General features: G+C 50.0%; 1 protein-coding gene across 5 annotated transcripts in view; it reads left to right on the top strand.

The window, feature by feature from the left end:
* The window catches only part of CD247 (CD247 molecule), a 71,334-nt gene that overhangs the window by 23,374 nt on the left and 22,173 nt on the right, over nt 1–25,787 (top strand). For 2 of the 5 annotated variants that reach the window (XM_032389470.1, XM_032389467.1), the window contains exon 1: nt 20,137–20,482. The exons of the other annotated variants lie outside the window; for them this stretch is intronic. The gene's annotated coding sequence lies outside the window, so the exon portion shown is untranslated. Of the gene's footprint in view, nt 1–20,136; nt 20,483–25,787 lie in introns of those variants that run through there. 5 annotated transcript variants of the gene reach the window in all.

The raw sequence follows: 25,787 nt of genomic DNA, 5'->3' as shown, positions 1-25,787 counted from the left end.
CCTGCTACAGAGCTCTTTTCATCTTGCAAAACTGAAACTCTGGCCTCGTAAAACTCCCCCGGCCCCTGGCGACCACCGTTCCACTTTCTGTCTCGATGAATTTAACTCCTCCTGGTACCTCTGCGAGTGGAAATATAAAATACGGGTCCTTTTGTATCTGGGTGATTTCACTTGGCGGAATGTCCTCCGGGATCATCCACGCTGTTGCCTGGGTCACAATTCCTTCCCTTTGTGGCTGAGCCATGTGCCCCTGCGTGGGGGGCCCCTGTGTGCTCAGCCATGTCTTTGGTGCTAGCATGAATCATGCTATTGGAAACATGGGTGTGCAATGATCTGTTCTCGACTCTGCTTCCGATGCTCCCGGGTGTGTCCCCGGAGGTGGCATTGCTGGATCCCATGGCGGTCTATTTTTAAACCCCCGGGGGAGCCCCATGCTGCGTCCCGGTTTCCCGCCAACAGTGCGCCTGGGCTCCACTTTCTCCACGTCCTCTCCAATGCCTGGCCTTGTCTGTTTCTTGATAATAACCACTGTGATGGAGGGGAAGTGGTGGAGAAATTCCGCTCAAAAGGAGGAAACGGCCACCTTAGGATCTCAGAAGTTATAGAGAATAACATACACTATTTTATTTTTTTTAAAAGATTTTATTTATTTATTTGACAGAGAGAGAGATAGCGACAGCAGGAACACAAGGAGGGGGAGTGGGAGAGGGAGAAGCAGGCTTCCCACTGAGCAGGGAGCCAGATGCTGGGCTCGATCCCAGGACCCTGGGATCATGACCTGAGCCGAAGGCAGACACTTAACGATTGAGCCACCCAGGCGCCCCAACATACACTATTTTAGATGTGACAAAGGAATTTCACAAAGTAATGCTTTTAACACACACATCAGAATATAATAACGGCTCCCGTCAGTTCCTTCAGAGATGTCGAAAGGAGGAAAGGTAGAAGGAGAGGGGGCGATAGGAAGAGTGGAAGGAAAAGCTGAGAGGAAGAGGCTCTGAGGGGGGCATCAGGAATTTTGAGGCCACCAGCCCTCTGATGCTCGCCAACCCTCCCCCTCCCCCCGCAGGTCCTGTGTGTGTGTGTATTTGCTGGAGGGACGTTGATGGCTTCCTACAGTGTATCTCTGCGCTGGGAGGGACACAGAAATGGGCAAGCCACTTTCCTTACCTGGGCCCGGAGGTCCGGCTGACCTGGTAGCTGACCCAGCTCTGCCTCCTCCCTGGGCCTGGCTGCCCGAAACCTCCAATACCTTGGCACAGTTGCAGGGCGAGCTGGGCATTCAGTCTCGTGTTTCGTGCACTTCGAAGGAACAAGTGCATCCCGGTTTTTTTCTGGGGGGGGGGGAGCTGGGGGCCAGGAGGGGCCGCCCCGGGCTTCCAGCAAACAAAGCCGGGCTCCTGCACTGCTGGCCTCGGGCCCTTTGAAAAGCAACGGGCAGGAACCCCGAGGCCTCCCTCCCCGGGGGCCACTCAGGGCACGTTTCACAGGTCTCAGGAGAGAGGGCCCGAGTCCCTGTCCCCTGTCCCCTGTCGTTCTGCATCTCTGCGGTGTCGTTCTGGCAAACACGGCCTCTGGGGGAACAGCCGCGGTTTGCTTCCCTTCCCTGCGCAGGCTCACACTTCCGTGGATTCCCACGACCGAACCAAATGAACAGAAGGAAAGTGAACGGAGTCGACAGGCCATCTCCCGCCAGTAGCAGTGGGAATGTCACCTACTTGCAGGCAGGCAGGAAAGGTGTCATTAACCCTCTTTCCAGACACAGAAGCCCGTGATAACATGGCAGCCAATTTGAATACGTATTTTCAAAGGAGGTGAAGTGGGAGCGCTTTTCTTTTTGTTACTGGCGAGCTAATTTAACATCGTGGATATCTGAAACTGGCTTCCAGCAACACAAGACCCGTCCCTATAAACACAGAGTATCGGGGGACAATCCTTCTAGGAACTTCCTTCAGGTCTTCCATTTGTATTCCTCAGTGACACATCCTTCTTGGGAAAATCCTGCCCTGGATTTTTATTAGTCTTTGTAGGCTGCCGGGTATTAAAACCTCCCGAATCCATTATGTGCTCCTCCGCCCTGCCTTTCCAGTTGCCTCTCCCTAAGGTGGGGGGGGGGGGAAGCAGCTGCCCTTGGCCCAAAGGCGGCCGTTCCTGCGGGAGACACTCAGGACCCACTGTCTTCTCACTTTCCTGAGTTTTTATTGAGAGCCCCTTGAACTTCATGAATGTGGCATAAAAACATGCATGCACAGGCAGAAAGGGAAATATTTATTTGTTCCATCAGATAGGGGTTTTCCCCCCTAATTTTAAGAAAGTCTTAATTTTATGTCACCTTAGCAATAAAACTATTTTTCAGATTTTGTTGGAATATATAATAACGTGGCCATATTCTGGTTTCCACTTTACAAAGCTTTCTCATCGTCTCCTCTCCTTTGTGCCTAATCCTAAACCCTTTGAAAGAATGATTGTCATTCCCATCTGGCAGATGGGGAAACTGAGGTTTGGGGAGGCTGAGTGAGTTCCTCAAGGGAACACAGCTAGAAAGTAATACTGTGGGATACTGTGGGACCAGGACCCCCATCTTCTAACTCCCAGCCCAGTGCTCACTCTAGTCACAAAAAACACGCTGCCTTGTCACAAAAGAGACACTCGATCCGGCGTTGTTGGGAGAATGGTGGGTCGGACCCTCACCAGGGAGATCGGGGACCAGTTCGGTCAGTACGGGAGTATGGGTATCAGTCTGAGCGCCGGACAAAGGCACGAGGCTGAGGCTGCCAGTGGGTCCTGGCAGTCCCCGCCCTCCCCCCCTCGCCGCAGTGCGGGCCCAAGAGAACCCACCTGGAGGAGCGGCTTGGCCGTGCCTGGGCCTGCCCTCCGCAGAGATACCTGTTTCTACTTCACACAGAGGTGTAGGCCCTGCATTAGTGGTCAGAGTCTTTCACAGGGTAGGAGGGGGCGAGTCTGCGCTGACCCTCTTGGCAGGCAGCAGGTCCCACAAGCCAGAGAGAGAGGATGTGGTAGCAGAGACTGGCCTCCGGAGCGTGGGAACAGTTGCATGCCCTCGGCGGCGAGACTGCCGGGCTGCGTGCTCTGCCGCGAGTGGAGTGGGGTTCGGGGTGGGGCGGGGGGCTGTGGGGGTCCGGGCCCTCGTCCCAGGTCTGCCGCTGACCCCTTGCCTTCCACTCCGATTTTTCAGTTTACGAGGTATTTTCACAGCACGATCTCTGTTGTTCCCGCCGGCGGCCCCCGGGGTTGGTGCCTCCTTGTCGTGCTCCGACGCTCAGAGAGGGTCAGGGACTTGCCTGTGGGTCCACAGCTCTTCTGCCTCCAAGGCTAGGGTCCCTGCCACCTCCCTGAGCTGTCTCTCACCAGCCGCGGTGTCCTGCGTCCCTTCCGAATTTGATTTCTCGTATGAAAAATGAGGGGGTTGGTGCAAGAACCAAACCAGTTTCTTGATTTTGCTGTGATGAAAACATGTTTTCTTTCCACTGACTTTTCCACGTTGCTCGTTTCTTTGGCCTGACAATACCTCTTCTCCCGCCGCCTCTTAGGAGAGCAGAGCTCTGAGCTGGAGGGTGTGTCCTTGAAGGGGTCCAAGGGGCAGTGTGGACAGGGAGGGAGTTTTCTGGAAGGTGGCCAACAACAAATTGTACCCCTCCCCGCCCCAGCCCCCAGGTCACTTTCTTTTTGGTTAATGACCTGGTTGTTTGATCTTCCGGCCAGCACCACAGCTTCTTTCCCCACCCCCACCCTATGGCCATTCTGGTCCAGAGGGAAGCAGAGAGCAAAATCCATATTGTTCTCAATGGAGAATAGTTCAGATGAGCCAAACCCACCTAAAGGGTGTTGGGGACTTGGGGCTGGAGAAGGCCCTGAAAGCAGGGTTTCCCCCGCCCCTGCCCCAGGGTCACCTGCCAAGGAAACCCTGCCTGGGAGGCCGCTCCTTCCCTGTTCCAAGAGCCGGCCGGCGGGGGCGCAGGTCCCAGGGGGCCCCGTGGGGATGCGGGAAAGGTGGGTGTGCACACAGATCCCTTCCTTGAGCCTCCAGAGTGCTCGCCTGGACTGCGGCTCAGCAGCACCTGCACTGTGGATCGTCCTGCTGGCTGCAGGCTGCCACCCTGCAAGGTCAGGTGCGGGGGGCCCACCCTCACAGTGCCGCTGGCCGCGGGTCTGCCCAGGTGAGCGGTGTCCCGGCCCCACCCGGCCCCCAGCCGGCCTCGTGTTCCCCCAGCCGCAAAGGCGGGGGCTCCCTGTAGGACCAGCGCTCAGGATGCTCGGGCCAGAGGGCTCCAGACCGCCCCCCGCCCCCTGGGACCTCCACCAGAGCCGCTGGGCCCCTGGAGGGGAAGGAGCAAGGAAGGGGGGGCTGTGGGGAGCCAAGAGGCCGGCCGGCTGTCCCTGTGACTGAGGTGGAGCCGCAGGACCCTCCGTGACCCACGGCAGCCCGTGAGCAAGGGGAGAAAACAGGCAGGCGGTGGGCGGGAGCATTGGTCTGGCGATCGGAGGTAGAGCAATCCGTGTCCCAGAGAAATAAGGAGAAGACAAAAGGGGGCCACTGGCCTCTGAGCTGGAGCAGAAGGAAGGACACCGAGCAGAGCCACGGCCGCTGGAGGGGGGGCCCAGGGTAGCCCCACCTCGGACGTCCCAAACTCTGCCCCGATGGCCGGCCGCCGCTCGCAGAGCCGGTACCGAAGGTCCTCCGCCCGGGCCCCGCCTCATACATGTGGCAGGACCGCGGGCCGTGTGCTGGGGGTGCGCTGGGGGGCCTCCGCTCCGGGAGCCCCCCTGCTGTCCCTGGAACCAGCCCAGGGGGCGAACCGTGCTTGAGTCCCTCGGGAAGAGGCTGAGGCCGAGGTGATTTCGGTACGGGAGGAGAGAGGGGGAACAGCTCTTCTTCTTGGACTTGGTTCACCCCCGAATTCAGAGCCGAGGGGCACTGCTGTGAAGTGCGGTGCAGATGTGACATACTTACGTTATCACTGTCACTGTCGCCGTCGTGACGGGGCGCATCATGCCCCGCCCCCAAGCTGGCCTCCAGAAGCCACTGCTCTACTGCGGGTGATGGGGGCCTTCGTCCCAGAACAGTCCTTTACCTACTCACTGTGTGACCTTGGGCAGGTAACTTAACCTCTCTGAGCCCCTGCCTCGTATCTGTACGAGGGGGAGACTATGACCCATCGCCCTGAGCAGTCTCTGAGGATTAAAGGAGATAAATATCTATAACCAGTGATGGGAACACATTTCCCTGGTGGGGAAAAATGAGCATGAATGTTTTAAAGAGCACGAGGATACCCAAGGTTGGTGAAAAAGCAGAGTGGGAGCCAGAGGGTGGCTGTTTTTAGGGTCTAAGCACCAAATCCCTGAGAGGGGCTTGATTTTCTCCACTGGGCACTATAATTTATAAGCTAAAGGTATTAGAAGTTTAGCTGCTCTGTGGGCACAGCTGTGGGGCTCCTGGATCAGATTAGGCGGCTCAGGAAGGGGCCAAACCAGGAGCTGAACAAGGGCTCGCCCAGACCTCTCACTCCCTCCATTTTAGTTCCTCATCCCCCTTGAAGCAAACTTGGGCTCCATCCTAATGGACTGTGGCAGCATGTTCAGGATAAACTCTCCCCCCTCCACGCCCCCACTCAGGGTGGGGCAGCTCAAGGCTCTCTTCCAAGGGAAGAGACACGAGGCCCTGGGGACATGAGTCCAGAAGGATTTCTGAGAGTCGCTGCAGCCCGCCGCAGTGCTCAGAGACCCGAGGCCCAGGCCTCCCTGGCAGCTGGGTTTCCTGCATCATCTGGTGCCAGCCACGTGCTCTTCAAGGTCAGCACCTGGCCCGGCTGGTAGAAGGGTGAGAGATGGGAGAGGGATGTAGGCAGAGGTAAGGAAGGGGGTTGTTCTTGAGAGACACTGGGAGAGGAGGAAGGCTCACTCAACCCCAGCCCCTCCGAGGCAAGATGAGATTCAAAACAAACCCTCCGGGACCGCAAAGTCCAACCTTGACTATCGTGCGGCCTCTTGGCTGTCAGTGGGCAGGTTCCACCCACCTTCTTTCTTTATCATTAGTATCTGCAGGAATTCAAACATTCTATGAGCACTGGGGAGAATGTACGGGTTCTGAAAGGACCCAAAGGTGAGAAGGACATGTCCTTTTGACCCCTTCATCCCAGAATGGTGGGGGACAGGGCTGTCCCTAGCTGGGCAGGGAGGGGGCTGAAGCTGCTGTGGGACTTTCCACCAGACTGAGGGATTCCTGCTGAGAGAGTTCAGAGGGTGGAGTCTCCTTCAAAGAGTTGTTCAGTAGGTGATGAGCAGGTCCCCAGGAAGTCTTGGTTAGGTGGCAGGGAAGGGAGGGGGCCGGTTGCTTAGACAGGGATCACACCCAGCCAACGGTACAGATAGGCACCTCTGCAGAAGGCCCGAAACCAACCTCCCCGGAGGCCTGGGGTCCTTCTCAGCTCCAGCCACACCTGCCCTGGTCCCCGGTGACATGGGCCAGCAGGAATTCCTGACCGTCTCATGGGACTAAATAAAGCGAGGGTCCTGTGATCCCCACTGCTTTTCCAGGAGACAGTTGGGCCCCATTTGGAACATGGCTCCACCTGGAAATTACATATCAATCAACTCAACAAGCTATTTCTTAAGCCTCTGGGGCTCCGCACTAGATCGCATCAAGAACTTAGCGCATCTATCCTCAAGAAACTTCTGGCTTCGAAAAGAAATAAGACATCTACCCAAAAGGATCAGAGCGGTAATTCGGAATCGTTCCTTCAAGCTCCGCCCCACATGGATGGCACCAAAATGTGTGTTCCCCATGTGCTTATGAAATTCCACCCTTACCCTACTTCCAAATTTCTCCCCCATCAAGAAAGCTTTTGGGGGCACCTGGGTGGCTCAGATGGTTAAGCGTCTGCCTTCGGCTTGGGTCATGATCCCGGGATCCTGGGATCGAGTCCCGCATCGGGCTCCCTGCTCCTTGGGGAGCCTGCTTCTCCCTCTGCCTCTCTCTCTCTGTGTCTCTCATGAATAAATAAATAAAATCTTAAAAAGAAAAAAAAGAAAGCTTTTGGGAAGCAAATGAGGGAACAGAATTTTAGTATAGGTATAGCTTTGACTCCATTTTAAATTGTTTAATAGAGTAAGTTATTTTCAAGTTTTTGTATTCTATTATAAATAATTTTCTTGCAATACTTCCTATTGGGATGTGCTTGAGAACCGAGACACAAGGCCCTGAGTCTCAGGCGAGACTGTGATTGTGCTCTATGTCAGCCTGACCTGTTGCCTTAAAAAGTCACATGGATCTTACATGTGAAAACAAGCTGTTAGAGTCACATGGCGAGAATTCCCAAGGAGGCGTGACAAAAGCCAAGAAATCATAGCCAATGACAAATTAAACGAATTATTTATAACCAAATAATGTCTAAATCAAGACTGTAAAAATATATCTTTTTATAGTAAAAAAGCTATATATTTTATGTGGAAGGTGCATGCACCTTCCCGTTTGATTTATTTATTTATTTATTTTAAAGATTTTATTTATTTATTTGAGAGAGAATGAGAGAGAGCACATGAGAGGGGGGAGGGTCAGAGGGAGAAGCAGACTCCCTGCCGAGCAGGGAGCCCGATGCGGGACTCGATCCAGGAACTCCAGGATCATGACCTGAGCTGAAGGCAGTCGCTTAACCAACTGAGCCACCCAGGCGCCCCTTCCCGTTTGATTTAAAGCAGGGTGGCTCAAAGAGGTAAAAGGTCTAAAAAGGTCCTATTTAAGCCATCCTTTAAAATAGATCCCTATTTTCTTTAAAATCACCTAAAAGGGTACCCAGAATCACCCTTGTTTACCTGCCCCAGAACCTACAGTCTGAGGTGGAGGAGGCTCTCCACCGAACTCTGGGAGCGGGGAGAGATCTCACGGTGGTTCCTTGGCTGGTTGAGCAGGACGAGCCCGCGGGGGAGAGGGGTGACCTCTGGGAGGGGAGGTGGTGCCAGGAGCACGTACGGCTGTCATACTTTTCTCTGCATGTTAGACGCTAGTGTCCCCTCTTTCTCCGGCTAGATGAGTACTATCCTGTTGACTTTGTACCCCACTTCCCAAGCGCTTCCCTTTTTCATGAGCCCACTGGGAACTTCTGGTCCCTCTCCATTGGGCACGCGTTGAGGAACTCTACCCTGGTCAGAGAAGAGCAGGACTCAGGGGCAGGACTGTGTCTTAACGGCAGAGCTACCATTTAGCCTGCAGGCCCACTGCCTTTTCAGATCTGGGTCTGCCCGACTGGGTCCTGGCCTCTGCTGAGACTGGGGCGTCAGGCCCGGGGGCAGTGGCCATTGAGTAACAAGGGGATTTTGGATTCTGGAGCTGGATGTTTTGGTTGGGGCATGGGAGACAAAAGAGAAGTAGAAAATGTGGCTCCACAGTCAAGAAGCTCACCCCCAAATGGGAGAGGCAAGACTCAGGTTCAGGAAGCAGTAAAGAACACGGCCGTGAGAGTTTGGCGTAGGAAAGGAGATGCTCCGTGCACCTGGCGGGGAAGCAGTGACCTTGGCTGTTGAGTGGAGCCTGGATGCACAGGAGGGAGGGGGGCCCCAGATGGGGCACCGGGGGCAGTCGAGGCACGGGCCGGGCAGATGTGAGAGAGGCCCCCCGGAGGCAGACCTGGCCAAGCGGGAGAGACGTGGACAGGGAACGTAAGTGGAAAGTTGTGCGACCAGAGTGTGAGGGGCTGAAGCCGCACAGTGAGCGAGGGTTTGCCATGTGACGCAAAAACAAACCAGAACTGCCAGGCAGTTTGTTTGAAGGTGGGGGCCACGGCCACCGTCAGGCTGCAGTGTGCGATGGCTGGAGGAGGACGTGTCATGTGATGTCATTGCCACCATCTTGTGGTCACAGAAGCATGGTCATGCTAACTAGATCAGCAGGCCTCTGGGGGCCCTTGAGCTAATGCAGACTGACTTTTCTCTGGATTTCTGTTCAGTTTTTAGTCCAGTTAATGCCCCCCTCTGTTTTCAAAGTCATGCACATTTAATTTAGAAAATTTTAGGAGTACAGAAAAGAGGAAAGACACCAACAAGCCATTCCCACCATCCGTCTCTGCCGAGCAGCTGCTGGGGTCGCCTGTCCCCTTCCAGTCTTTATGCTTATGCACTGGCCTCTTTACGGGGTTGGGAGTAAACTAAGTCACCCAACTGTCCCTGAGCCATATGGGCTTGAATATTTTTAGTGACGGGGTAGTTTAGTGACCAGGATCTTATTACCTTTTGAAGCATATTATTATCCTTTTCTAAAATAGAGCACTAAAAATGGGGCTTTTTTCATTTGTGAAGTAGGATGTGGTTACCTAGAAGGTAGGCAATACTCAAAAATATAAAAACTTAAATCATTCATAACCCTCTTGTCCAGAAATCACCTAATATTTTGTGGTACTTTCTTCTAATATTCTTCCAAAACACTGTGTACTTTAAAAACAAAACTGGAAGGGCGCCTGGGTGGCTCAGTCGTTAAGCATCTGCCTTCGGCTCAGGTCATGATCCCAGGGTCCTGGGATTGAGCCCTGCATCGGGGGCTCACTGCTCAGCAGGAAGCCTGCTTCTCCCTCTCCCTCGGCTGCTCTCCTTGCTTGTGCTCTCTCTCTCAGACAAATAAATAAATAAAATCTTTAAAAAGAGAAAACAAAACAAAACTGGAATCATACCACATACACTTTGGATCATGCTGTCTTCATTTATCCTTCAATAGAAGCTTCCATTTTCTGACAGCTGTGGACATTATACTAACCTAGCACTCGTTACTTAGTACGAGTCGGGCCATTTGAAGCATTTCACATACATCAACTCATGTTCCAACAGCCCTTGGTGAGAAGTACTATTTTTTTATTCCCACTTCATAGACAAGATGACTAAGGCACAGAAGGTGCAATTTGAAGCTAGACATTCGAACCCCAGAGCCTGCTTTGCTATCTACCATACTCCCCAGCCGGTTCTTCATGAAGCTTCTCCTGATCTCCAGTTTACACACGAACGCACACACATGCACACGGGCACACACTCAGCTTTCTTCATGAGACAGGCTTTCAAATACTGGAAGCATCTCTGAGGCCCGAGTCTTGCCTCTTCCAGGCTCACCAGCCTCATCTCAGCCGTTGTGCATGGCTGGGAGGCCCTTCTCCTGGCTGGCCTTCACTCAGCAGGCCTGGGTCTTCCGTGTTCCTTTCATGGGGCAGCTAGAAACAAAAGCACAGCTGTGGGGATTCTTGCCCAAGGAAGGTTGCAACCAGCCTCTCCACCTGTGTGTGCTGGACACTAGATTCCATCAGTGTAGCCAGAAGTGTGTTGGCTTTTACAAATAACAGCTGAACTGCCACAAGCAAAGAGTGCTTTTCCCAAGTCCCTTGCTCCCTCATGGCTCCATGGCCTGGCTCGTCCAGCCTTTTGATGCTTTGCCTGGTTCTACAGAGCACGGTCCAGAAGAAGGGAAGGTAAGAGTTTCCAGGGGCCTTCGCGTGGAGAACTTTCATGACAGCTTGTTGGGGATTAAAATGGCAGCATCTTGCCTGCCTGGGCCATTCAGGCAGGAGGGGAGACCCAGAATCTGGCTGTTCTCCAGATGGCTTCCAAGTTTTGCACCTGGTCTTTTAACCAAGAAGTCATCAGCAGTCACAAGAGCCAATCTGGACGAGTCTGAGTGGGTGGGACCGGCCAGTAAGGAAGACCTTCAGGGGAATTGCTGGAACCACACAGAGAGCACATCCACTGGGGGCCTCTCCGTCCCCTGGGTCCAGCTTTGTTTGCCCATCCCCGGCACTGATCACTCGAGGTTGGGGTCAGGGCAGGCTCCAGGTAAGATTGCCAAGGTCACGGGCTTTTATCCCCAATACCTGGCCTGACCGGTCCTATTTCTCAGGGTCCTGATACAGGAGGGAGAGGAATCCGGTAAACAGTGTCGTATTACGGCACTCGTGGTGCTCCCTGCGTCACCCTCTCAGGGTGATTTCTATTTTAACAGAGACCTCTTAGATATCCATATGCCTCCGTCTAAAGCTATTTCCAGAGGGGGAGTTCCCTGTTGTCCCTCCACTTCCAACAGGCCAACAGGGTGGCCGACGATCTCCTCCGTCTCGGCACAATGGGCAAAGACTGCAACCGACGGGGCACCTTTTCCATCCTGCCTGGTCGTCCCCACCGGGGAGATGAGGCCAGTGACGGGCACACCTCCCAGGGGCTTACGAGAATGAACTACGTGAGCTGATGCCTCTGAAGCCCTTAGATTCCAACCAGAGCGCAGTCAGCCCTGAGTACTGGGGGGCCCTTGTTGGCCCTGTGAATTTTATTTCTGGTTGGAGAGCCGGTTCCCATACACTATGCCATTTTATCCTCGACAACCCTGTGAATTCCGTGTTATTGCTCCCATTCCATAGATAAAGGAAGGGGATTGAGAGAACAAGTGATTGTTCTCTGAGAGGATTGGGCCCTTTGCTTGGCAGGGCAGGGGCGTAGGGAGAGCCTGCAGGGGAGGGACCGGTGGGGCCTGGGGCCCTGGGGGCACAGGAGAAGCCCAGGCCACGCAGCCCACCCTTGGCAGGCTCACCAGAACCTCCGAGAAAGTGTTGGCAGCTTGGGACTGTTGCAGTGACCAGTGAAGCTTCACTTCTAAGCAACTCTGACTTCTGAAGGGGAACGGGGTGGCTCTTTCCTTTTTAAATACGTATATAAGCAGAGAAAATAATAAAATGAATAGCACATACATATTTCAGTATGTATCTCTAAAAGGTGGGTCTTTTATTTTTTTAACATAACCGCCATGCCATCATCCTACTTACACAATGTATGATGATTCCTTAATATCATCAAACATCTACTCTGTGTTTAAGCTTCTCCTGCTATCTCCTTTTTAAAAAAACTTTTCCGTTTGTTTGAATTAGGAGCCCACTGGCTTACATGTTGGTTAGTCTCTTTTGTAGTTCGAGTTTCCTCCCCTCCCCCACCGCCACCCTTTTATTTCCTTGAGCTGTACTTGTTGAGGAAGCCAGGTTGTTCGTCCCAGAGAATTTCCCACAATCTGAACTGCCCTGGTTGCATCCCCGTGGCGTCCCGCGCCGTGTTCCTCAGCCTGTGGTACATTTATAAACTGGAAGCTGGATCTAGAGGCCTGGTCAGATTCCAGTCTGATGATGGAGTGAGAGTAGTTCAAGGCAGTTTGGTGTGTTTTCATCGGGAAGCTCAGGATGTCCCGAGGTCTTTCTTTGGGGGATGCTAGAACCATGGATGATCACTGCCCAGAGTGGCTATTCCAGCAGGGGTTAGCTCTTCTTTCATTTATTTGGTGGAATATTTCCATAAAGACTAACTTCCCTTTGTCAACTATTTGGCGATCCTGATAAATACCCAGGATAAATGCTTGATTCCTTCCCCTTATTTACAATGATTTGTTATTGTTAGATGCAATGACAGATACAATGCTTGTGGTTTGATTCCACATAATCCTGGGAAGGGGGAGGGTAGGCATCTGGAAGAAGAGCTGTGGGCTGATTCCTGTTGAGCTGAGAGTAACAGGTGCACAGAGGTTCCTTCTACTATTCTACTTTTACGCATGTTTGGTACAGTTTATAACAAAAATGAGGGTTTTTTTTTTTTTTTTTCAGTAAAAAAGTAAGTAATGGTTGAGTTCCCTGGCATCCTCCAAAGGTGAGCAATAAATGTGTTGGCTGGTTTTAGCGTCATGATGTCCGCACGTACTTCAACCTACTTAAGAGTTTTGATCCATTGCAGTTGTCCTCTTATTGACATTTAACTGATTCTGTCATTGGCTAATGGAACCGTCTTCAAGTTGGCTCCTCTAAGTTCCTTTTGACATCGGTCCAGTGGTCTTTGATAGCGTCCTTGCTTACAATATGACAAGAGTCCTATGTGTGTCGTACGTTTCCCTCGCGGACCTGGGACATTTTTCCAAGGTAGGGATGCTGTCTTTCGCTAAGGGTCTTTCTTGTGCCTGGGCGCTGTTACCCAAAAAGATCTCTTTGAGGCTCCAGTTAGACTCTAGAGCCAGGAGCAGAATTTTCCTCCCCACACGCCAAGCAAGTGTGCCTCTGTCACCCTCTACTCCCCTCTACCGCTACCCTCCCACCCCCACCCAAGCAGGTGTCTCAAGACGTTGACGGTGATGGGAGGTGGGTGGAGGGGAAAGGAGATTAAAATCTGACTTTAAAGGCTCAGGCAGTAACTTGCTTGAGGCTGGCTCCCCCTCCCCAGAGCAGCTCCACCCCCAGACTCAGAACCAGGGAGAAGGAAAGGAGGGCAGTGAGAATATTCGCTATCTCCATCTATCTATATTTAGGCAGATTTATCTTGCAAGCAAAATCAGAGAGAAACATTCAAGGAGGAGGTAGGGGGTACTTTGGGTTCGTGTAGCTTTATTTCATTTGCTGGGGGGTGGGGGTAGAGGGGTTTGCACAGTAGGCAGAGCCCCCCCCCCCCCCCCCCCCCGCTGAGACAAGTATAAGACAGAAAGGGCACAGAAGACCAAAGGCATCAGCTCCGTGAGGCTCCAGCAAGCCGGAGAAAGAGCATATTGGTTAGCTTCCAAGGACACAGCTAGACTCTGTGCGGCAGCGTGACGAGGAGGCTGGCGCGAAGGAAAACCACCCAGTAATGGAGCGAGGGGCCGCTACACAAAGCAGGGAGTCCCCCTTCACAGTGGACTGGGAGATCTCCAGACAGGAATGTTTGGGGAGGGGCTTCCACCGTGGCCACTGGGCACAGGCTCACAGAGAGAGCAGGAATTTGCACGTGGCCGAGAAGAGGCCCAGGGCTCACAGTTGGACGCACCAGCTGTGTGAACTTGGTCTGCTCAGTTCCTTCCTTATTATTTTTTTCTCACCATGGGATCATAATCACACCTCATCCTCAAGGCTGCTGTGGAGGGTGAGGGAGTCGGTGAGCTGGGAAGGCCCGTGAATCACTGGGTGTGAGTACGACTAAGTGAGCCTCACTCCTCTTCCCTGACCCTGTGAGCATGGGCACTCTGCACCCAGGTAAGAAACAACCACACCTGTTTTCAAAACAGCGTCCAGGCTGAAGCAGCCCTCGGATGGACGTTGGATGCTGGAAAGGCCCAGAGGGAGATGGCGAGCATCTTGGGAGAGGGAAAAGCCAAGATGGCCTCTGCGCAGTGGATGCAGACTTTGGGGACAGCTGGTCATGTCAGGATCTAGAATCACCCAGAGGCCCTAATAGTGAGGCTGAATAGGGATCTACTGCTTTTCAAGGAAAGGCCTTAGACTAGGTCTCTCTAAGACTACAGGTGTGTGTGTGTGTGTGTGTGTGTGTGTGTGTGTGTGTGTAAAACTTAGACAAAGCCAATGGTGGCAGCCTGAGGAGTTGACACCTGACATCCTTCCAGGCCCGAGCACTCCAACACAGGTTTTCCCTGCTATCTCAAAACCTTCCACGAACACTTTCGTGAGCCAAAAAAGCAATTACCATTAACGTGTGCGGAAACATTTTTGGGCATTCTCGGATTCAAAAACTAACCTCTCTTTGGTCTTTCTGATACCTTAGGGTGCGTCTTGCTGATGAAAGCACAAGATAAATTGAGATAAAACACAGATACTCACAGACACAGGAGGCCCAGGGTATAGACCAGGCAAAAATGCTCCCTCTCCGGGACATGAGGTCACTAGCCCACGGGACCACCAAGCCAGGCAAACATGGGGGCTTGATCAAACATGAGATAGGCAGCCGCACGATGCATACAGCATTTCCTACAGAGGCCGCTGTCCCTTTGAGTTTTATTTCTTTAAAGAAACTGTGATAAGTTAAATAAGCTGCAGAGGGACCCGAGTTTAGTGTTGGCAAAATCCTAACAGAAGTATCATGACACCATCCCTAGCTTGGCTGTAAGAAAGTGAGCACACCTCTGCTGTCATTGTCCCCTTGAAAAACCCACAACCGTGCCTTCTTAATTTTGCTGCTTTTAAATAGAAAAAGTCACTTTTGCTGGGCTTGCTTTCCCCTTGGGCACACACTGTGTGTGAGTGTGGACAAACACATTTAACAATAGATATAATTCGCCAACCTGGCTGCCGCCAAAGACACTGCTTAATTTTTTATTGTGAATGCTTTTCGGAACATCATTGGAAACAGTACCTTCAAAAATATAAGTGAATATGCATTTGATCTCAAAATGAGGAAATATTTTCTTTTCTTTTATTTTTTATTGTTATGTTAATCACCATACATTACATCATTAGTTTTTGATGTACTGTTCCATGATTCATTGTTTGCGTATAACACCCAGTGCTCCATGCAGAACGTGCCCTCTTTAATACCCATCACCAGGCTAACCCATTTTCCCAACCCCCTCCCCTCTAGAACCCTCAGTTTGTTTTTCAGAGTCCATAGCCTCTCGAGGAAATATTTTCTAAGCATATAAGTAACAGCAAAATATGTGACTACTTAAATTTCAATTTCTATGTGTCAAAGACACCAGGTGAAAGGTAGATGACAAAGTGGGAAAATACTCACAATACATATGATATGAAAAGGGTGAATATCTCTAGTAACACGATTTTAGAAATCACTTCTTAAGAAGGCACATCCAAAAAAATAGTAACCACCACACAATTCATAAAACAAGAAGCAGACATGGTGAAGAAAATGCACACAAAAAATGTTCAACATCACTAATAATCAGAGAAATGCAGATTTTTTAATTAGATTCTGTTTTATGTTTACTGGGTAGGTCATTTCGGTTTTTATTTAATGATAATACACAGCATTGACAAGTACAAATGAATTAGAGTCTCTCAAAAATTGCTGAGTGTAAGCTGGCACTGTCTTCCTGGAAAATAATTCAGCCCTAAGCTGAAAGAGTCTCAAAAATATTTATTCCTTTCGGTTATGCATTTCCATGTGTCTTCATTTATTTCTTAAGAAATAATCAGAGGGATAAAAGTATCTATGTTCAAGGATATTTATTGCAACACTATAATACTCAAAAATCAATAAGAACCCATACTTCTCACAATATGGGAGGTTGCAAAGTAATTATACATAACAATACCTAAAAACAGTCAAAAACTAGGTAGTCCTAAGTAAAAAACAAACAACAAAAACCCTACGGATATAACCCCAGTCTTGGAAAAAAAATATCAGAATAAACATAGGAAGAAAATACAGCAAAATGTTAGCAGAGATTATGTTTGAGTGTGGGGGTTGTGGGTAATTTTAACTTTCTTATTCATGCTTTTCTATAATTTCCAATATTTCCATAATTAACATTTTTACTCCTGTAATCAGGAAGGTAATAGAGAATATAAAATTATTTCCCCCAGTTTTGAATTGAGAAATCAAATTCATCCTCATGTTACCCAGTGACCCCGAAAGAGCAGACTTGTTGTGGGAGGAGTAGGACGAGCAAAGCTACGTCGTCCACCAGATGTCAGACGCATGTCCAAGTCTGGATTTCAGGGGAGCGATAGAGCTGCAGGGCTAACTCTTGGGGTCAACAGCATAGGCAGGTATTTCGAAGTCCCAGGAATGAATGGATGAAGTCACAAAAACAGAGTTTAAGATCAGAAAAGAGATCCAAAGCCTGACCCTAGAGTCCCTCCAAGACATCTGGGAGAGACAGAGAGGCAGGCATGAGATAGAGAGGCATTAATTAGCAGGGGAGACGGGCCCAGGGACCTGTCTTCGGTGCTTAGTCACAGGTCTGCAATGACTAAAGGAACAAGCGAAACGAACTCATGGGACAGATTTCTTCTCAAACCTCACATCATTTGCCTGCACATTTTCCTTTATGTCTCTTTCTCCTTTCAGACCCGGTTCTCGAAAAAAAAAGGGGGGAGGGGGCATGCAATGTTCTTGAGAATAAAATTATGGCTAGATAACAAAACTGTCAGATTAAAAAATGCTGATTCTGGGGCACCTGGCTGGCTCAGTCCGTAGAACATGGGACATCTGATCTTGGGGTTGCGAGTTTGAGCCCCATGTTGGGTGTAGAGTCTACTTAAAAAAATAAATAAAATCTTTAAAAATGCTGATTCAGTGTTTGTGACCGTCTTAGCATATCAGTGTATCCAAATCAACAGTAAGCACTTCCATGTACTGGGAGGTAATCAGTACTGGAGGGTGGTGGGGACCCTTCTCCAGTGAATCCCATAATCCAAAGTGCAGTTGGATCTTACAGCTGAAAACCACATGGGGCTCCAGCCTCCAGGTGAACACATCAGTCCTGGGGGCCTCTGCTTTGGGTCCAGCACGTTAAATGGACTCAGTCTCACATAGGAGTAAATCTCACTTGCCAAAGTTTTCACAAGATTTATTGTGAAACCAGATCAAATTTTTCTGTTTTAGGAACTTCTGTTTTTGAGTGAAGTTTGCTTATTCTCTACACTTGGGAGTGTAGCTTCTTGCTTCCACTGCTTGGAAGGAAAGACAACATTATATTTCCCTATCCCCTTCGTCCACAACCCATCAGCTAGCTGGAGGACTTCTGTCTAGGAGTGGCCGGTTCACCGGTAACAGAGGTGTTGGCCCCTGTAGATGGGTTGGTTACAATTTAGCAGAAGGCAGGTCTGACAGTGGCAGTGGGAAGAGAAAAATGAGGTTCCCTCAGCTCGGTTTCCAATCTTGGGAGTAAGGTGGCCAGGGTGGAAAGACCGGTCCCTCCCCAGGACTGGGCCGGGGGATGTGGGCTCAGGGTGTAAGTCGCGGCGCTGAACTGCAGGCAGGTGGCCCACGCAGTCCCGTCAGGCCCCCAGAGGCGGACTTGGAGAAGCCTTCACATTAAACTGATTGATGTCCTCTCCGTGTCTAGGAGGTGTTTTGGCTCCGTGTCAGAGCCCCCATCAGACAGGTCTGTGCTATGAGAGGTTTGAAAAATGGCTCGGATAGAAAAATTGACTCTGTTCAATAATAAATTATAATGATGCTTTGTATTTTATAGAGCATCCTTCAACCGAGGGAGCTCTAAGTTCTTTATGGATATTAACTCACCTTTCTCACAATAGAGAAAAGATAATTTTGTCAATTCAATATTTGTGTATCTTTTTTTTTACTTTTACTGGGGGAGGAGGCTGCTATTACAGGGGTGTTTTCTTATGTTAATTTGGAAGCAATAAATCTTCCTTTCTTTTTTTTTCCCACTAGAAATCTCTTATTGAATATCACATAAGAAATTAAAAATGAACAGTGATGTCTAAAATGTGTGAGAATGTGCATTTATATGTCTATGTGGATATAGTATCTATATAAATATTTAATTTTTATGGTCTAAGCCTTCTGCCTCAGTTTTCATGAGCTAGAATTTATTAGCTACTGAACAGTGGGGTTATTATTATTTGCTTTTGCACCTAAATGATTTAAAAGTCAATTATGAATTGGCTACGGGGATTGGAGAACTGTGGCGTGTAATATGGCTAGGCAATTTCGATTTGTTCCCAAATGTCTGGAATGAGGAAGTGTCCAGGGTGGGAAATAGCCCACAGACGTACCATACGGGTATTAAACCAACCAGACAGAGGCCCTAGGTCACCGGCGTGTGAGCGAGTCGACTGGCGCTCATCTGAGTGGGTTAGGGGTGGGGGCAGATGGTGCTGGGGGATGGACGGGCAGCTACATAAATCTGAGAACAAAGCAGAACCCCAGGACTGGCCGGAACAATGAGTGAAAACTAAGCAAGCCCAAGGAGAACGAGTCACAACAAGCAGCCCCCGGCACTGAGGTCTGTGCTCTCCACCCCTAGCAACAATTAGAGCAAAGCACCAACCCCGTCCAGGGTTCCCCCGGGAGGGAGCATAAACCTTTACTGCGTTTCCTATTTATCCGCAAAGTGCCGTGTTCTGAGTCACCGAGGCAGAGAAGCAGGCTGGATGCCTGTAATAACCCAATACAACAGAATTATTTCTCGAACAGAAAATTCCCCTCTAGAATTCGAGTCTCTGAACATTCCAAATGGGAGAGGGGAGTTTTCAGGCACTTAAAAAAAAAAAAAAGGTGGAAAATAGCCAGGCACAATTCATGCCCTGGGCCCTCCACTGGGGACTTTGTGACTCTTTGTTTGTACGAAGGGCCGCTGAAAATCAGATTATTTTCACCTAGGAATTAGCTAGGAGCAAATAGTGAATCTTCGTTAACAAGCCTGGAGTCCACAATAAATGTTTAAAAGTGAGAGTACACCACAGTGAGCATTCATAATAAATCTTTGGATGCCTCCGGGTTCTGGCCTGGAAGCTAAAAAGAATGAAGTCCTTTTGGAACAAGAGACCGGACTTTCAATGCCTTTTCCCATTAACTAGCTAATCAGGGTGCTCCAACCTGTCGGGCTCGTGCTCCCTGGTTATCACTCACCTGGCTTCTTAACAGTCCCTACCTCTGAACACTGAAACTGATGCCTGGCATACATTATATACATTCTCAGATGCATATAGAGATACGCATATATATGTACATGGATGTGTATACCTGTCCATATGTACCTATGTGTACATATGCACATCTAAACACACTCTTTTCCTCATACATGAAATTGAATCAGAATTTAGTTTCGACATTTGAGTGACTCTTAAAACTGAGGGGAAAATTTGGGGTTAAAAGGTCAGGGCGGGGAAATAATTATTCTTTAGATTAAGTGTCAGTTTCCCCAAAAAACACTAGTGTAACTTCCCCAAAAACATTAGTCCCCAGTTATAATATTTCCCCCAAAGTGTAAAACATTATTCCCCAATTATAATATTTTTAAAAACCCCAACCAACGTGGTACCATATAAAGATGGACTCAAATGTAATACGCAAAACCATCGGGCACCAGTAGTCCAAGGACAAACTGATTTTTTTTCCCCCTTAAGGAGGTCAGAGTTACCCTGGCAGATGGCCAGACAGGTGTGCAAGGGGGAGGGTGCTTCTCGCTGTTAATTTGTCTGACGTGAGCTACTCCTAAGCATGGGGATTGGTACCCATCACGAGGTCTGCCCCGAGCAGCCAACTCCAAGCAGCAACCAAACCCCCCTGTGAAGGTAATTACGTTTGAGTCTCAGGCTACGTGACGCCAGAATACAGCCAACGTGTTGTCCGCAGCAAAGCCAGGCGAGCAGAGCTCCAGCGAGCAATCTCTATGCGGTAAATCTCACTGAAATTCCTCTCAAAGTTGGAGCTGGTGTCAAAGTCCAAAAAGGCAATATTCCCCGGCAGTTGCTATTGGGAGTGTCTGTGCCTGGCCACGCACCGTCTGAGCGCTCACGTGAGCCAAGAAGGAAGCTAGTGAGTTCATACCACCCGGCTGACCGCTCCAAAATGCTTTAACTGTAGCCCGAGAAACACGGGAGGGGGCACGGCCAGTCATCAGGGACCTCCAGATGACGAGACGCTCAGAATTTTCTGGCAGCCTGGGCTAGATAAGTAATTCCTGCTGTGAAATAAATAAAGTCCCTGAAATATTTCAGGGAAACCAGTGCTTTGACGCTCGGTCTCTGGGCCACAAGGAGCTGAGGAAACAGCACAGGTGAGGAGCAAAGACAGGTGGGGAACCTACCTGCTGCTTTCGGGCTCCCTGCCCTCCGCGTGGGGCGCGGCTGGCGACCCCAGGGAGGTTGGCCAGGTGGGGCGGCCGCGTGGGATCTTCCAGAACTCTGAACGTGAGGCTTGTAAACAGGTCTGTGGAAGGGAAGGAAGGAGACAGGAAAGGAAGGAGGAACAGGGAGGGAGGGAGGGAGGAAGGGGATAGAGGGAGTGGGAGACTGAGGATGGGAGAAGAGAAGAGAAAGGCAGGAGACAGTGAAATCAGTAAAAAAGGAGATAAACAAAAGATGGGGAGAGAGGGAGAGGGACAGGGGGAGAGAGGGAAGGAGTAGAGAGATGACTGCTAGGAAGCTTAGAGTAACGGGCACCTTTTTTTTTTTTTTTACAGAACACACACTGCAGATAAACATTGCAGTCTTGAAGCCTTTTCAGTAACTGCGCTTCTCTTGCTCTTTCTCTTTGCTTTTTGTACATTAACTTGACAATTTTTGCCTTTAAAACAGAGACGACTAAAGTTTCAGGTTAGCCCTGTCACTGTTTCCAGGTGTTTCGGAGCTAGAACGACCACAGGCAGAATTCTCCCCGTTCCCCCACCTTCCTGCACTCATCTGGCTTGTGCAGCTTTCTGCTTTCAGAAAGGGGGTAGGGGGCTGAGAAAACGAGCTCCAGGTCCTGGGGCCCCCTCCCTGCTTCAGGAGCTGCACCTGAGCCCAGAGCAGGAGGGAGCCTCAGGGAGTTTGCTAAGGGGACAATTTTGGAGCCACTCCTGGGGGATGCGACCCCTAGAGATGTTCAGAACCGAAACCCCATTCCTCCTCCCCAGAAGAAAAACAGGGGTGTTTAGGAACCCAACACACAACTCCCAGCAGGGAGGCATCCTCTGTATTTGGAGCTAAGTGTTTATAAAAAGCCAGTCAGAAATGCAGGCTGGGGAAACCAATCAGCTGCCTTCAATACATCACAAACTGGGATGCAGAAACTGGGGCTCCATGCTGGGCTTCACTGCAAACCCCGAGTGATTTTGTTCCAGAAGGGTAGCATCTGCTTGGGGGGAAATTATAAGCGTATTATTTCTGTTTGTAATTTAAGCTTATCAAAGGAAGGGAACTTAAAAACAGTTTTATTATCGCCCAAAGAGAAGGCAATTGCTGCCTTCCACGATCGGCACATTCTGGAGAAAAACAGTGTTCAGGCAAACACATGACACTCAAGTCTCTTTTTGAGGCAGTTATTAAACTGTGTCTTGTTAGCCAGAGTCAGGATTTCTGGGGTGTTTTGTTGACTCACGGAACAAGGAGGCCATCGCCCGGGGTTGTGTGCCTCTTAAGCCAGCAAACAAAATGTTAAAGACAAAGCTTTTCTTCACCATTTCCCTGACCACCCCCCTTTACAGTTGTAGGACCTAGTATTTCCAGAAAAAGAAAACTTAATTTAGCTGAAATGAATTGCTGGTGTTAATTCAGGCAAAAGGTTGGCATTCTCCTTAATTTAATAATCTTAGGAAATAAACTGATGTAGATTCGGATCAAATTCCAACGATTCATTTCCATGGGGTCTATTTTTTTAAGTTTAAAAGTTCGATTTTGTTAAAAAAAATTATGACTCTTTGAATTTGCTGTTCAACTAATAAATTAGCACAAATTTAGTTCCAGTCCCCACTAAATTGGAGGCTGATGTGCAGGATCAAGAGGAAAGAGATGCAAGTTAGAAACCCAGATTCGACATATCCCAGCAGTCTCCCTCCATGAAAACGACTTTCATTTTTGTGCGTGTGAATTAGTGCATGTGTGTTACCCTCCCTTTTGCCCTTCTCCTTTGAAAACAAGAAATGATGACTTTTTCAGGTCTCTGCTTCCAGACAGGGAGGGCTTCGGGTATTTGAAGTCAGGTGGGAGGCAGGAGTGAGCACTACTAATTGGATGCATCCCGGCGCGCTACTATAAAGGGTGGCCCATGTCACGGCGGGTTTCCGAGTTCGCTGTCTGTACCTGGCTTGTCTGGGGAGTAAGAAAGGCTCGCTGGCCCGGGTCATAGGTCCTGTCCAGACTGGACTGCTGGCCCGGGTCATAGGTCCTGTCCAGACTGGACTGCAATTCCCTCTACTCGAGTGGACAGTGTAACCTTGATGCTAAATAGCGCCTCCTGCTCAGTGGGCCCAGAGCGGAGTTGCACACAAGGGCCTCTTCCTCCGTCCGGTTTGGGATGGGTCCCGGGAACACTGGCCCGTGTGGCCAGAGCAAACCCAAACCCCAGCTTGGTCCTCGCCCTGGGACGTGAGCGGGGACTGTCAGGCCCTGAGTGGGACCAGGAGGCAGATGTGCTCCCATTGGCTTCCTGGGCTCCCCACTGGCTCAGCCCTGCTCGGCTGGCCACGCGGCTGAGTCCCAGGGGGCTTACGCTAAGTGTCCCGCTACCTGGCTCCCGCTGGTGTTTAAGTGAAGAATGCCCAGTAATTTTATTTATTTATTTATTTATTTATTGCCCAGTAATTTAGATGTTCATTGACCTAAATTGTGGCTAAGGATGAGGAGAGGGGTGGTTAAGATAGGCATCAAAAATGGACTTTGACTATTTTCTCTTATTTCAAAATTTTATATTCTTAAATGTATTGGAGGACTTGGACAACAGGCAAAGGCATAAAAAAGATTTAAATCACCCACAATTTCCCAAACCAGAGATGAAACCGGTTAACGCTTCTGCTGTATTTCCTTCCAGTCGCTTTTCTACAGGCATGTGGGACTCTCTGCCTGTACTTCTACGTCTAGATGTGGGGTCACGCAGGAATGACTACAGGGGGCTGCAGGTGCCGCCGTCAGCCCTGCTCTCTGGTGGGCCCGGGGAGACGCCCTAAGGATCAAACTATGGGGTAACTGAGAGAGCGGGGGGGGGGGGTGGAAGGCCCGGGCTGGGTTTGGAGGCCCCAGGGAGAGAGGTGGCAGCCCAGCCGGCTGTCAGCCCACCGTCGCCCACGCCCCCAGCACCTCCCCAGCTGCAGGGGCGGCAGCCTTTGTGGGGCCTTTGATCCATGCAAACGAAGTACGTCACAGGCGGGTGCTAGCGGGGCGTGGGCTGCTGGGCACACCGAGGGTTGCCAAACTGACAAACACACTCCAGGAAAGCCTTCCCACTCTCGCAGGGCTTCCGTCGTTCAGCCAGCAGCCCCGCCGTCTCACAAAAGACCTGCAGGGGAGACTTGGAAAAGCAGGCGGCCCTTCTCCAGGTGGGCCCCTCAGCTCGGACTCAGAGGAGCTCAGAAACAGCTTGCCCCAGGCTGCAAGACCTGTCAGCAGCCTGGCTGCGTGAGAAAGTGGTCTTGCTCCGGCATCTGGCTGCACACAGGGGCAGAGTCCTCAACATCGAAGACAGAAAGCTCTTAGTCTTAATCTTATTTCTTCTTGCCAAACTTTTGGAGGGATTAGGGAGAGAGAGCTGAAAACACAGGGATGAGGGAGGCAGCCCACTCCGGGCTCAACCTCAGAGTAAGGGTTCGAGTAAAACCTACCAGACTTTATCATTTATTCATTCATCAAACCCTTACGATTACCTACCTCATGCTGGCCCAAGCGAGGGATTGGAGAGTCAAAGAAGAATGAAATCTATTCCAGATGTTGTGGAGTTTAATTTTTAATGGGGACAGACCTGTCATTGAATAATTAGTGAAACATGTGTCAAGAGCTACATACAGTGTCTGAAAGTCAGAACTATTGCCATATTAAATAGTACTTATCTTTAAACAGAACATTAACTACATCTTCAAGCAATTATGCTCAGTATGGTTTTCTTCAACCCCCTAGACACCTTATCAGGAAGTTCTTTTAAATTTAAAGCAATGAGTCCAGTTGTTAATGTGAAAAAGGACAAGAAATACACTACCACCTGGAAATACAGAGAAAGTTCTGTATTTCTTGTACTTTTTTTTTTAAACAAGGTTAACAATTTTGGATCCCTTTCCTTAATTTAGAGGGACTTCATCCAAACAGGTATCTGAAGGTTGAAGGAAAACATATTGAATGTATTATTTGAAAATGTAACTAATACTCTGTTTAACAGTAAATTTAACCCATGACTAATAGAATAGAAGCAGGTACCCACTGAAGGGAGATCAGTTCTGCCCGAAGCAAGCACAGAAGTTTTCCCAGGGGAGGTAACATCTGAGCTGGGCCTTGAACGATGAGTAAAAGTTTGCGGAGCTGGAGAGTCCAGTGGAAGGATGAGTGAAGCACAGGTGACCTGGAAGCGGGGGACCGGCTCTTCCAGAAGGCTGGCAGCCCCTCTCCAGGTGATCCTTGGCCTGCTCTGTGTTCAGGTGTCAGCGGGATGCTGCCCGGCATGGCAGGGGGCTTGTTCACCTGGGGTCCACCCACGAGAAAAGGCCCTCCCACCTTCCTCCCTCCAGGGCTCAGGGCTCAGGAGCTGCAACATCTCCATCTCACTCGCTCGCAGACAGACAGCGGGGAAGGTAGAGAGCATGTTTGGGAACCTGACACTTTGTCATGGCTCCTCATTATGAAATCTTAAGTAGTTGTCTTCCTGATGACTAGCTTGAGCACTGATCATAGCTGCAAGGAACCACAGAGATCGTTAAATTAACACCCTCATTTTGGAGGCAAGGAAACCAGAGGGAAGTAACTTCCCTAAGGACACACACACATTGGGTGATAGCATTAGCCAAGGTGCCCAGAAAAATGGGCTCTCGGGCCTCTTCCAACTCACAGGTTCTTTGATGTGTAGGGAGCAAAATTCATTCACTTTACTGCATTGACGACCACTACTCAATCAGTCAACCAATCAGCGTCTCATTTACCCAAACAATTCCATAATTACTGAGTCCGGTGATGCCTACCACTGGGCTTCCCACAGCAGCAGAAACAAAAGAACTAGAAGCCATGGTCTTTGACCTTGAGCAACCTGCAATCTAGCTGAGTAGGAAAGAACCCTTTAGACGCAATGAGAGTAACAGATAAAGTGCGCTTTGCACTAAAAATAATTGTTACAGCCAAAGTTGGTGTGGGCTGGAGCTCTGGTGGAAGGAAGCCAGGGGGGGAAGGTGACGGCTGAGAAAGGCTTGGAGGGGCTTACCGGAGGGGCAGAGAAAGGCAGCCCCGGGATGGAGCGCCGTGGGCAACATTTGGGAAAACTCAAGCGTGCTCGTTTGCAGGTCAGGCTGTGCTCGCGCCTACGCTCCAGCACTTCTCACCGTCCGGGCTTGGTGGCTGATTTTGTCCCTTCTCCATCCAGGATAAATCAGTGAAGGATGTACAGGGGCCAGATGCCGGCTCCATTTTGGC

This window comes from Phoca vitulina, unplaced genomic scaffold (assembly GCF_004348235.1).
Source record: "Phoca vitulina isolate PV1807 unplaced genomic scaffold, GSC_HSeal_1.0 scaffold54, whole genome shotgun sequence".
Lineage (NCBI taxonomy): Eukaryota > Metazoa > Chordata > Mammalia > Carnivora > Phocidae > Phoca > Phoca vitulina.
This window is presented reverse-complemented; position numbering and strand designations above follow the sequence as displayed.